Source organism: Artemia franciscana, chromosome 10 (genome assembly GCF_032884065.1).
Source record: "Artemia franciscana chromosome 10, ASM3288406v1, whole genome shotgun sequence".
Lineage (NCBI taxonomy): Eukaryota > Metazoa > Arthropoda > Branchiopoda > Anostraca > Artemiidae > Artemia > Artemia franciscana.
The window spans coordinates 3,065,201-3,075,960 of record NC_088872.1 but is presented as its reverse complement, the minus strand read 5'-3'; the positions used below and the strand labels follow the sequence as shown (position 1 = coordinate 3,075,960).

At 32.7% G+C, this 10,760-nt stretch overlaps 1 long non-coding RNA gene across 1 annotated transcript; it reads right to left on the bottom strand.

The window, feature by feature from the left end:
• Positions 1-215: 215 nt before the first annotated feature.
• LOC136031659 (uncharacterized) lies at positions 216-5,192 on the bottom strand. The gene is made up of 2 exons (XR_010618553.1): positions 944-5,192; positions 216-780 (listed from the first exon to the last, which is right to left on the bottom strand). It is a non-coding gene; the product is annotated as an uncharacterized LOC136031659 (long non-coding RNA).
• Positions 5,193-10,760: the final 5,568 nt, after the last annotated feature.

Here is a 10,760-nt window from a genome sequence, read left to right as displayed (position 1 = left end):
ATTTGTGTCCCGGTGTTCCAGTCTGTGATTTCTCTTTGAGTGTCCCGGGCGTCATTTATATTCCTTGTGTCCCGGTGTCCCGGTCGTCATTTATATCCCCCTGTGCCCCCCGGCGTCCCCATTGTAGTTGTGTCCCTGTGTCCCGGTCGTCATTTATATTCCCTGTGTCCCGGTCGTCATTTGTATCCCGGTGTCCCGGTCTGTATATACATTCGTTTTTTAGTTTTGTTTTTCTCCTTTATTTTTTTCCTTTTTTTTTCTTTTTTAGCTTATTTAGATTTTTAGATTTTTTAGTTTTTTTATTAGTTTTTAGTTTTTTTTTCTTTTTAGTTTTTTTGTCCCGGTCGTCATTTATATCCCCCTGTTTCCCCCGGTGTCCCCGTTGTAGTTGTGTCCCTGTGTCCCGGTCGTCATTTATATTCCCTGTGTCCCGGTCGTCATTTGTATCCCGGTGTACCGGTCTGTATATACATTCGTTTTTTAGTTTTGTTTTTCTCCTTTATTTTTTTCCTTTTTTTTTCTTTTTTAGTTTATTTAGATTTTTAGATTTTTTAGTTTTTTTATTAGTTTTTAGTTTTTTTTTCTTTTTAGTTTTTTTGTAGTTTTTACCTTCTTTTTAGTTTTGTTAATTTTTTTTTTTACTTATGTCCTGGTCGTCATTTATACTCCCTATGTCCCGGTGCTTTGTTGATTGCTAATCGAACATTCCTTTTGTCCTGGTCGCTTTCTCTTTGAGTGTCGTCATTTATTTTTTTCTTTTTTAGTTCTTTTAGTTTTTACCTTTTTTTATTTTTTTTTAGTTTTTTAGAGGAAAATTTTTTTTAGTTTTTTCCTTTTTTTCTTTTTAGTTTTTTATTGGTTTTTACCTTTATGTTAGCTTATTTTTCAGTTTTTTCCTTTTTTTTTAGTTTTTTTTTATTTTTTATTTTATTTAGTTTTTTACCTTTTTTTATTTTTTTTAGTTTTTTACCTTTTTTTAGTTTTTTTAGTTTTTTTAGTTTTTTTAGTTTTTTAGCTTTTTTACTTTTTTTATTAGTTTTTAGTTTTTTTGTAGTTTTTGCCTTTTTTTAGTTTTTTCAGTTTTTTTTTTAGTTTTTTATTGGTTTTTACCTTTATTTTAGCTTATTTTTCAGTTTTTTCCTTTTTTTTAGTTTTTTTTAGTTTTTAGTTTTTTTAGTTTTTTACCTTTTTTTAGTTTTTTTAGTTTTTTTAGTTTTTTAGCTTTTTTATTTTTTTTATTAGTTTTTAGTTTTTTTTGTAGTTTTTGCCTTTTTTTTAGTTTTTTTAGTTTTTTAGCTTTTTTATTAGTTTTTAGTTTTTTTTGTAGTTTTTGCCTTTTTTTAGTTTGACAACTTATTTTTATATATATAGATAGTTTTTTTTTTTTACTTATGTCCTGGTCGTCATTTATACTCCCTGTGTCCCGGTGCTTTGTTGATTGCTAATCGAACATTCCTTTTGTCCTGGTCGCTTTCTCTTTGAGTGTCGTCATTTATTAGTTTTTTCCTTTTTTTCTTTTTAGTTTTTTATTGGTTTTTACCTTTATTTTAGCTTATTTTTCAGTTTTTTCCTTTTTTTTAGTTTTTTTTATTTTTTATTTTTTTTAGTTTTTTACCTTTTTTTAGTTTTTTTAGTTTTTTTAGTTTTTTAGCTTTTTTACTTTTTTTATTAGTTTTTAGTTTTTTTTTGTAGTTTTTGCCTTTTTTTAGTTTTTTCAGTTTTTTTTTAGTTTTTTAATGGTTTTTACCTTTATAGTTTTTTTAGTTTTTTAGCTTTTTTATTTTTTTTATTAGTTTTTAGTTTTTTTTGTAGTTTTTGCCTTTTTGTAGTTTTTTCAGTTTTGACGTCACCTGATCCAGTTTTTTCAGGTGACGTCACCTGATCCACACATCCACAGACAGACAACTTATTTTTATATATATAGATTTTTTAATATTTTTTCATTTTTTAGTTTTTTCTTTTCTTTTAGTTATTTAGTTTTTTTATTTTTATATATATATATTCTCTTCTTTTTTAATTTTTTCTTTTTTAGTTTTTCTTTTTTTAATTTTTTAGCTTTTTATTTGTTTTTCTTTTTTTTTCTTTTTAGTTTTTTACCTTTTTTATTTTTTTTAGGTTTTTTCTTTTTAGGTTATTTCTTTTTTTAATTTTTTTTATTCTTTAGTTTTTTCTGTTTTTTTTTTTTATTTTTTTTTTAGCTTTTTAAAACTTACGAATATTCTTCGCTGTCCCATTGTCTGTACATGAAAATAGATTTTCAGGTTTACCGACTCTTGAACATGCAACATATAATTGTCCATGGGAAAAACAATCCGTATTCAGATCTATACCTCATTATTCTAATGATTGCCCTTGAACTTTGTTGATGGTGATTGCTAATCAAACATTCCCTGTGCCCCCATCGTCATTTATATATCTCCCTGTGCCCCCTGGCGTCCCCGTTGTAGTTGTGTCCCTGTGTCACAGTCGTCGTTTATAGTCGACAAACATGACTTCAGTCGACACACAAACATGACGTCAGTCGAGACACACGTCCCAGTCGTCATTTGTGTCCCGGTGTCCCAGTCTGTAATTTCTCTTTGAGCGTCCCGGTCGTCATTTATATTCCCTGTGTCCCGGTCTGTATATACATTCGTTTTTGAATTGGCATATGATGAAATAAATTTTTTGTTTTTTTTTTTCTTTTTTTCTTTTTAGTTTTTTTTTTTGGTTTTTACCCTTTTTTAGCTTTTTCTTTTTTTTTCTTTTTTCTTTTTGTTTTTTTTGTAGTTTTTACCTTTTTTATTTTTTTTTATTTTTATTTCTTTTATCTTTTTATTTTATTATCTTTTTCTCCTTTATTTTTTAGTTTTTTTCCTTTTTTTAGTTATTTTTTCTTTTTCAGTTTTTTTTTATTAGTTTTAAGTTGTTTTTTTCTTTTTAGTTTTTTTGCTGTTTTTACCCTTTTTTTAGTTTTTTTTTAGTTTTTTAGCATTTTTATGTTTTTTATTAGTTTTTAGTTTTTTTTTCTTTTTAGTTTTTTTGTATTTTTTACCTTTTTAGTATTTTTTTTTAGTTTTTTTTTACTTTTTTAGTTTTTAGTTTTTTACCCTTTTTTTAGTTTTTTTAGTTTATTAGCTTTTTTAGTTTTTTTTAATATTTTCTTTTTAGTCTTTGTTGTAGTTTTTATCTTTTTTAGTTTTTTTCTTCTTTTGTATTAATGCTAAAGCCAAGGTTCGAACCTGGAACCTCTCGGACCTAGAACCTGGAACATAAAGCTTTACCAACTGAGCTACTGTATTTGTATTATGTATCGGATTAACGACTCTTCTTGACTACTAAGGTCCCTCCGTCGGCCCTGTAGTGAATTCCTGCAGCATGGTTCGATCTCTGGGTCCCGTATTACCACGCTAAGGTCAAACCCACAGCTCCAACACAGGTAGTTATATAACTGAGCTAATTCGGCTTGAATACATTCGTTTTTGAATTGGTATGTGATGAAATAATTCAGACGTCATATGCGGACTGTGATGTCACTCGACAGACACACAGACAACTTATTTTTATATATATATAAGATATTTTTTAACTACGTAAAACTTGCGAATATTCAACATTCTTCGCTGTCCCATTGTTTGTGCATATAGATAGATTGTGAGATTTACCGACTCTTGAACATGCAAAATATAATTGTCCATGGGAAAGACAATCCGTATTCAGATCTATACCGCATTTTTCTAATGATTGCCGTTGAGGTTTGTTGATGGTGATTGCTAATCGAAAATTCCCTGTGTCCCCGTCGTCATTTATATATCTCCCCTGTGCTCTCGGCGTCCCCGTTGTAGTTGTCCCCGTGTCCCAGTCGTCATTTATATTCCCTGTGCTCCGGTCGTCCCGGTCGTCATTTATTTTCCCTGTGTCCCGGTGTCCCGGTCTGTAATTTTTCTTTGCAGTGTCCCGGTCGTCATTTATATTCCCTGTGTCCTGGTCGTGATTTGTGTCTCGGTGTCCCGGTGTGTAGTGTCATGTCATAATTACGTCATATACAAAACCTTATATACTTATAATGACGTCATATACAAACCCACAAACGAAAAAACATGCATACATACAACTTATTTTTAGACTTTAAGAAACATTCGGCAGTCTCTGTGTATCCTTTCGAAGGTGCTAAGGAAGTGGCCTTTCTTCGTGATTAGTTCTTAAATTAACATTCTTAAAAGACATTCAGCAGTCCGTGTGTATCCTTGTGAAGTAGCTAAATGAAGTGGACATCTTTCTCCTTAGAGTTTATATAGGCTCCATATTTGAAAATACTTTCAACAGTGTGTGAGCATCCAGCTAAAGCAACTAACTGAAGTGGACTTCCATCATAATTATTTCTCATATTAACGTTAGCACCAGACTTTTAAGAGACTTTCAACAGTCTGTTTGTATCCTTTCAAAGCTACTAAATGAAGTGGACTTCTGCAATAGTTAGTTCTTATATTAACGTCAGCATCATACTTGAAGAGACATTCAACAGTCTGTGTGTATCCTTTTGAAAATACTAAAGGAAGTGGACTTAGGCTCCAGTTACGGGACCCAGAGATCGAATCACGCTGCAGGAATGCACTGCAGGGCTATTGCAGGGACCTTAGTAGTCAAGAAGCGTCGTTAATTCTTAATAATAAAAATTAGGCTTCAGTTCTTTCCAGTTGTATTCTAAAGGTGGTAAGGCTAGTTCTTTTCGTAGATCATTCGTATATTCAAAGATAAAATATGCAGAATGTAGGTTTGTTGTTCGTTGAAAAATATACTGTAATTTACGATCATCTAAGTTTTCATTCACAAATTTTTTTATTCGTACGCGATGATTATTTTCTACGAATGCTTGGGAATTTCTCACCAAATACATTAGAATACATATACAAGTTTCCACTTTAAATAATTTTTTGCTACGAATTCCTTTTTCGAGCAAATTTATTATTTCAAGTGAATATTCGCTTGGCATTTCATATAATTGCTGCTTGTGCTTTTCTTTTATAGGATGATCATTATCTTCTGTCATTTTTCTGAGCAAAGAATAATATTTGGATCTCCTATGAAGAAAATCTGAAATGTTATGTGCTGATTTTTTTATTCTTCGGCCCATTTTGTTTTTTTTGGCAATTTGTGCGGTAGTCTCAAATATAACTAAACCTGACACTGCACCGATAAAGAGTAGAAATGGATCGCCCATATTTTCATATGAAATGACTTAACTCATAAAACTTAAAGTAACGAGTCACTTGAAGCACAAGGAAATCAAAGCTAATTTTAAAATTTTCAGGCATTTTTCTGGTTTGAATTAAAAAATTTCAATTATTGCTCAAACACTAGAAATATTTATGCTGTTTGCAGTTAAATAAAATTATTTTATTTATAACTATCTGTTGGTTTTGCACTTTTTGCCCCCCCCCCACATTAATTTCTGAATTAATTTTTCCCCCGAATTAATTTATGATCAATTTTTTCAAAACAAGTTATTTTTCAACTGAAAGTAAGGAGCAACATTAAAACTTAAAACGAACAGAAATTATTACGAGTATGAAGGGGATTGGCCCCCCCCTCAACATCTTACTCTTGACGCTAAAGTTTGAATTATGTCCCAATTCTTGGACACAAATGAAAACAGTGTTTATAGTATCATTTAAGTTACAGAAAGAAACTAGAATAATTCCTGAAAATTCTAAATAAAACAATTTTATTTAAGTGCAAACTACACAAATATTTCTAGTTACGGTTACACCATACTATTACTATGGTGTAACCCGTAACATACGTTTCAAATGAGGCAGTTTTAATTAAAATCATTTCTGAGGGCATGTACATCATGCAAGTAGGCTACAGGAATAATGACGTCACCATCCCTAAATATTTCTGAAAAATCTATATCTATCTATCTTCTTCTACCTATTTATCTATATATAAAAAAATAAGTTGTTTGTCTGTTGAATGACGTCATGTTTGTCGACTGACGTCATTATAAGGATTGAGCATTATGTCATGTTTGTCGATTGACGTCATTATAAGGATTGAGAATTATGAAGTCATGCAACAACAGCGTGAAAACAGGCTTTCGTCTCAAAGAGAAATTACCAAAAGAAAGCGTGCCGAGGAAGCTGCTCAAAGAGTTTATTCAAAGAGAAAATTCAGTATAAATCCTACAATGGCAGAAAAAACAGCCGAGGAAGCTGCTCAAAGAGTTAATGTTAAAAGGCTTGCGGCTAATAGAGAAAGTAAGAAAAGAAAGCGTGCCGAGGAATCACAACAACAGCGTGAAAAAAGGTCTGCGTCTCAAAGAGAAATTACCAAAAGAAAGCGTGCCGAAGAATCACAAGAGCAACCTGAATATTATCGCCTGGCTTTCAGGTACAGCCCAGTCGATGATTATAGCTTGAATAGATGTCTTCAAATCGGGACTATTTCTAAAATTTGTCCCTATTGCAAGGCCTTGAAATTTAATGGTGAAACAATGGGAATGTGTTGCGCCTCAGGAAAAGTTAAACTTCCTCAACTGGCTGCACCACCAGAGCCATTGAAGACTTTATGATGTTACAGACTGGGACACCAGGACACAAATGACGACCGAGACACCGGTAAAACTGGCTGCACTGCCAGAGCCATTGAAGACTTTATGACGTTAGAGACTGGGACACCGAGACCTGAATCCTACAATGGCAGAAGAAACAGCCGAGGAAGCTGCTCAAAGAGTTAATGCCATCATTAACGTCAGTTAATGACGTTAGAGACAGGGACACCAAGACATGAATCCTACAATGGCAGAAGAAACAGCCGATGAAGCTGCTCAAAGTGTTAATGCCAAAAGGCTTGAGGCTAATCGAGGAAGTAAGAAAAGAAAGCGTGCCGAGGAATCACAACAACAGCGTGAAAACAGGCTTGCGTCTCAAAGAGAAATTACCAAAAGAAAGCGTGCCGAGGACTCACAAGAGCAACCTGAAAATTATCGCTTGGCATTCAGATACAGTCCAGTTGATGATTATAGCTTGAGTAGATGTGTTCAAATCGGGACTATGTCTAAAATTTGTCCTTATTGCAAGGCCTTGAAATTTAATGGAGAAACAATGGGAATGTATTGCGCTTCAGGAAAGGTTAAACTTCCTCAGCTGGCTGCACCACCAGAGCCAATGAAGACATTATGACTTTACAAACTGGGACAACGGGTACAAATGACGACCGGGACACCGGGAAAACTGGCTGCACCACCAGCACCATTGAAGACCTTATGATGTTAAAGACTGGGAAACCGGGACACAAATGACGATCGGGACACCGAGAAACAAGGAATATAAATGACGACCGGGACACTCAAAGAGAAATTTCAGACCGGGACACCGGAGCACAAATGACGACCGGGGTACAGGGAATATAAATGACGACCAGGACACTCAAAGAGAAATTACAGACTAAGAATCTGGGACACAAATGACGACCGGGACACCGGGACACAGGGAATATAAATGACGACAGGGACACAGGGACACAACTACACCGGGAACGCTGGAAGGGTACAGGAGGGATATAGTAATGAGGAAGGGGATATTCGATTAGCAATCACCATCAACAAAGCTCAAGGGCAATAATTAGAAAAATGCGGTATAGATCTGAATACGGATTGTTTTCTCAATGTTGCAAGTTCAAGAGTCCGTAAACCTGACAAAAAATTTATATGCACAGACAATGGCACAGCGAAAAATGTTGTATAATCCCAAGTTTTACGTAGTTAAAAACATATATATTTGTATATATATATATATATATATATATATATATATATATATATATATATATATATATATATATATATAAATCTATCTATATTCACAGGTGGGACACAGAGACACAACTAAAATAGCGCGTAACGAAAAATTAGGAAAAACCGTCAATTCAATTTATAATTAAATAAAAAAACAAGTTTTTCAACTGTCGGTAAGGAGCGACATTAAAACTTAAACCGAACAGAAATTATTCCGTATATGAGAAGGGTTGTCCCCTCCTCAACGCCTTGATCTTTATGCCAAAGTTAGACTATTTCTCACAACTCTACTTTTTAAAATAATAAGAAACCTTAGCGTAAGGAGCGAGCAGTTGAAAAACTTGTTTTTTTATTATTTATGAACGTTTTTTAATTATTTCATGTTTTGATTTTGGCTCACCACACATGAATAATTAAAACGAAATTTGTATATTTATTTTTTTTGGCTAAATGGCTTTCTCATAGCTTTTTTTATTAGTAATAAATATACGTAACTTACAAATTAACTTGCGTGGCAAAATTTTGCATTTGTATAGTTTCACCTCGTATAAGAAGGGTCTCTCCGTCTGGTCAATATATTGTTCCTTACACTACAGGTTCAATTTTGTCCCAATTCTTTGATAATGACCCATGGATCACAAAGGCCGTAGATTAAATAGTTGAAATTACTAAAAAATACTTTAGCGTAAAGAGTGAGGTATTAAGGAGGAGACGAACTCCCTTATATACGCAATAGTTTCTGTTTATTTTTGGTTCTAATGCTGCTCCTTACTTCCACATAAAAAAATTAATTTATTTTCTCATTGTTTTTTTAAAATAATGCTTGAAAATCCTGCGGCCCCTTCATAGAGATTTTCTTCTTTCATGATAAATTCTTTTATGGAAAACGTTCCCACGTTACCCTCTTCCCTGACCCCCCTTTAACGTGAAAAATCCCCCTGGAAACGTCTGTACAAGTCCCAATAGCCATTAATATATGTAAACAATGGTCATAGTTTGTAACTTGCAGCCCATCCCCTGGGGACTTTGGGGGATTAAGTCGTCCCGAGAGACAAAATTTTTAGGTTTTTTGACTATTCTAAGCAAAATGGCTATCTCAGACTTTTGATCCAGTGACTTTGGGGGGAAATGTGGTGCACTTCAAGTTTTTGGCTACGTAAAAAGGGCACTAGAACTTTAAATTTCCGTTAGAATGAGCCCTCTCACGACAGTCTAGAACCACTGGATCGATACGATCACCCATGGGAAAAAAACAACAAATAAATACACATCCGTGATCTGTTTTCTGGCAAAAAATGCAAAATTCCACATTTTTGTAGGTTGGAGGTTGAAACTTCTACAGTAAAGTTTTCTAACATGCTGAATCTGATGGTGTGATTTTTGTGAAGATTCTTTGACTTGTAGGGGGTGTTTTTCCCCTATTTGCTAAAATTAGGCAAATTATCTCAGGCTCTTGACTTTTGATTGGTCAAATTAAACATAATGAAACTTATATATTTAGAATCAACGTAGTTAATGTGATTCTTTGATGTAACTATTGGTATAAAAATTCTATTTTTTAGAGTTTCGGCTAATATTGAGCCGGGTCGCTCCTTACTATAGTTCGTCACCACGAACTGTTTGACTTATATGATTTTCAATTTTTGAATTCAGTCTTTACACTTGCGGGTGCGAATTTCAAAAATAAAAATTGAATGAAAAAGAAGCATAACATTAAAAAAAGATCATGATGGAGCTCTAAAAAGTGTAACTTTTCTGATCACTATAGCAGATGTAAAATACTACCATTATTTGGCAGCAAACTGGGTATAAGTCCAGTGTTTGGATGATTAAAATTATGTAAAAATATAGGCTAATTCCAACATTTTCTTAACAGATTGGAATTGAAAGGAATATATATATATATATATATATATATATATATATATATATACTAGCTGTTGGGGTGGCGCTTCGCGCCACCCCAAAACCTAGTTGGTGGGGGCGCTTCGCGCCCCCCCAAGCCCCCCCGCGCGCGTAAGTCGTTACGCGCCATAATAGTTACGCGCCATTGTAGTTGTGTCCCTATGTCCCACCTGTGAATATAGATAGATATATATATATATATATATATATATATATATATATATATATATATATCTATATATATAAAAATAAGTTGTCTGTGGATGGATGGATGGATGGATGTGTGGATGGATGTGTCAGGTGACGTCACCTGAAAAAACTGGATTAGGTGACGTCAAAACTGAAAAAACTAAAAAAAGGCAAAAACTACAAAAAAAACTAAAAACTAATAAAAAAAATAAAAAAGCTAAAAAACTAAAAAAACTATAAAGGTAAAAACCAATAAAAAACTAAAAAAAAAACTGAAAAAACTAAAAAAAGGCAAAAACTACAAAAAAAAACTAAAAACTAATAAAAAAAGTAAAAAAGCTAAAAAACTAAAAAAACTAAAAAAACTAAAAAAAGGTAAAAAACTAAAAAAAATAAAAAATAAAAAAAAACTAAAAAAAAGGAAAAAACTGAAAAATAAGCTAAAATAAAGGTAAAAACCAATAAAAAACTAAAAAAAAAAAGGAAAAAACTAATAAATGACGACACTCAAAGAGAAAGCGACCAGGACAAAAAACTAAAAAAAAAGGCAAAAACTACAAAAAAACTAAAAACTAATAAAAAAAATAAAAAAGCTAAAAAACTAAAAAAACTAAAAAAAGGTAAAAAACTAAAAAAACTAAAAACTAAAAAAAAACTTTTTTTGTAGTTTTTCCCTTTCTTTTAGTTTTTTTAGTTTTTTTTCACTTATGTCCTGGTCGTCATTTATACTCCCTGTGTCCCGGTCGTCATTTGTGTCCCGGTGCTTTGTCGATGGTGTTTGCTAATCGAACATTCCTTGTGTCCCGGTCGCTTTCTCTTTGAGTGTCCCGGTCGTCATTTATATTCCCTATGTTCCGGTGTCCCGGTCGTCATTTGTGTCCCGATGTCC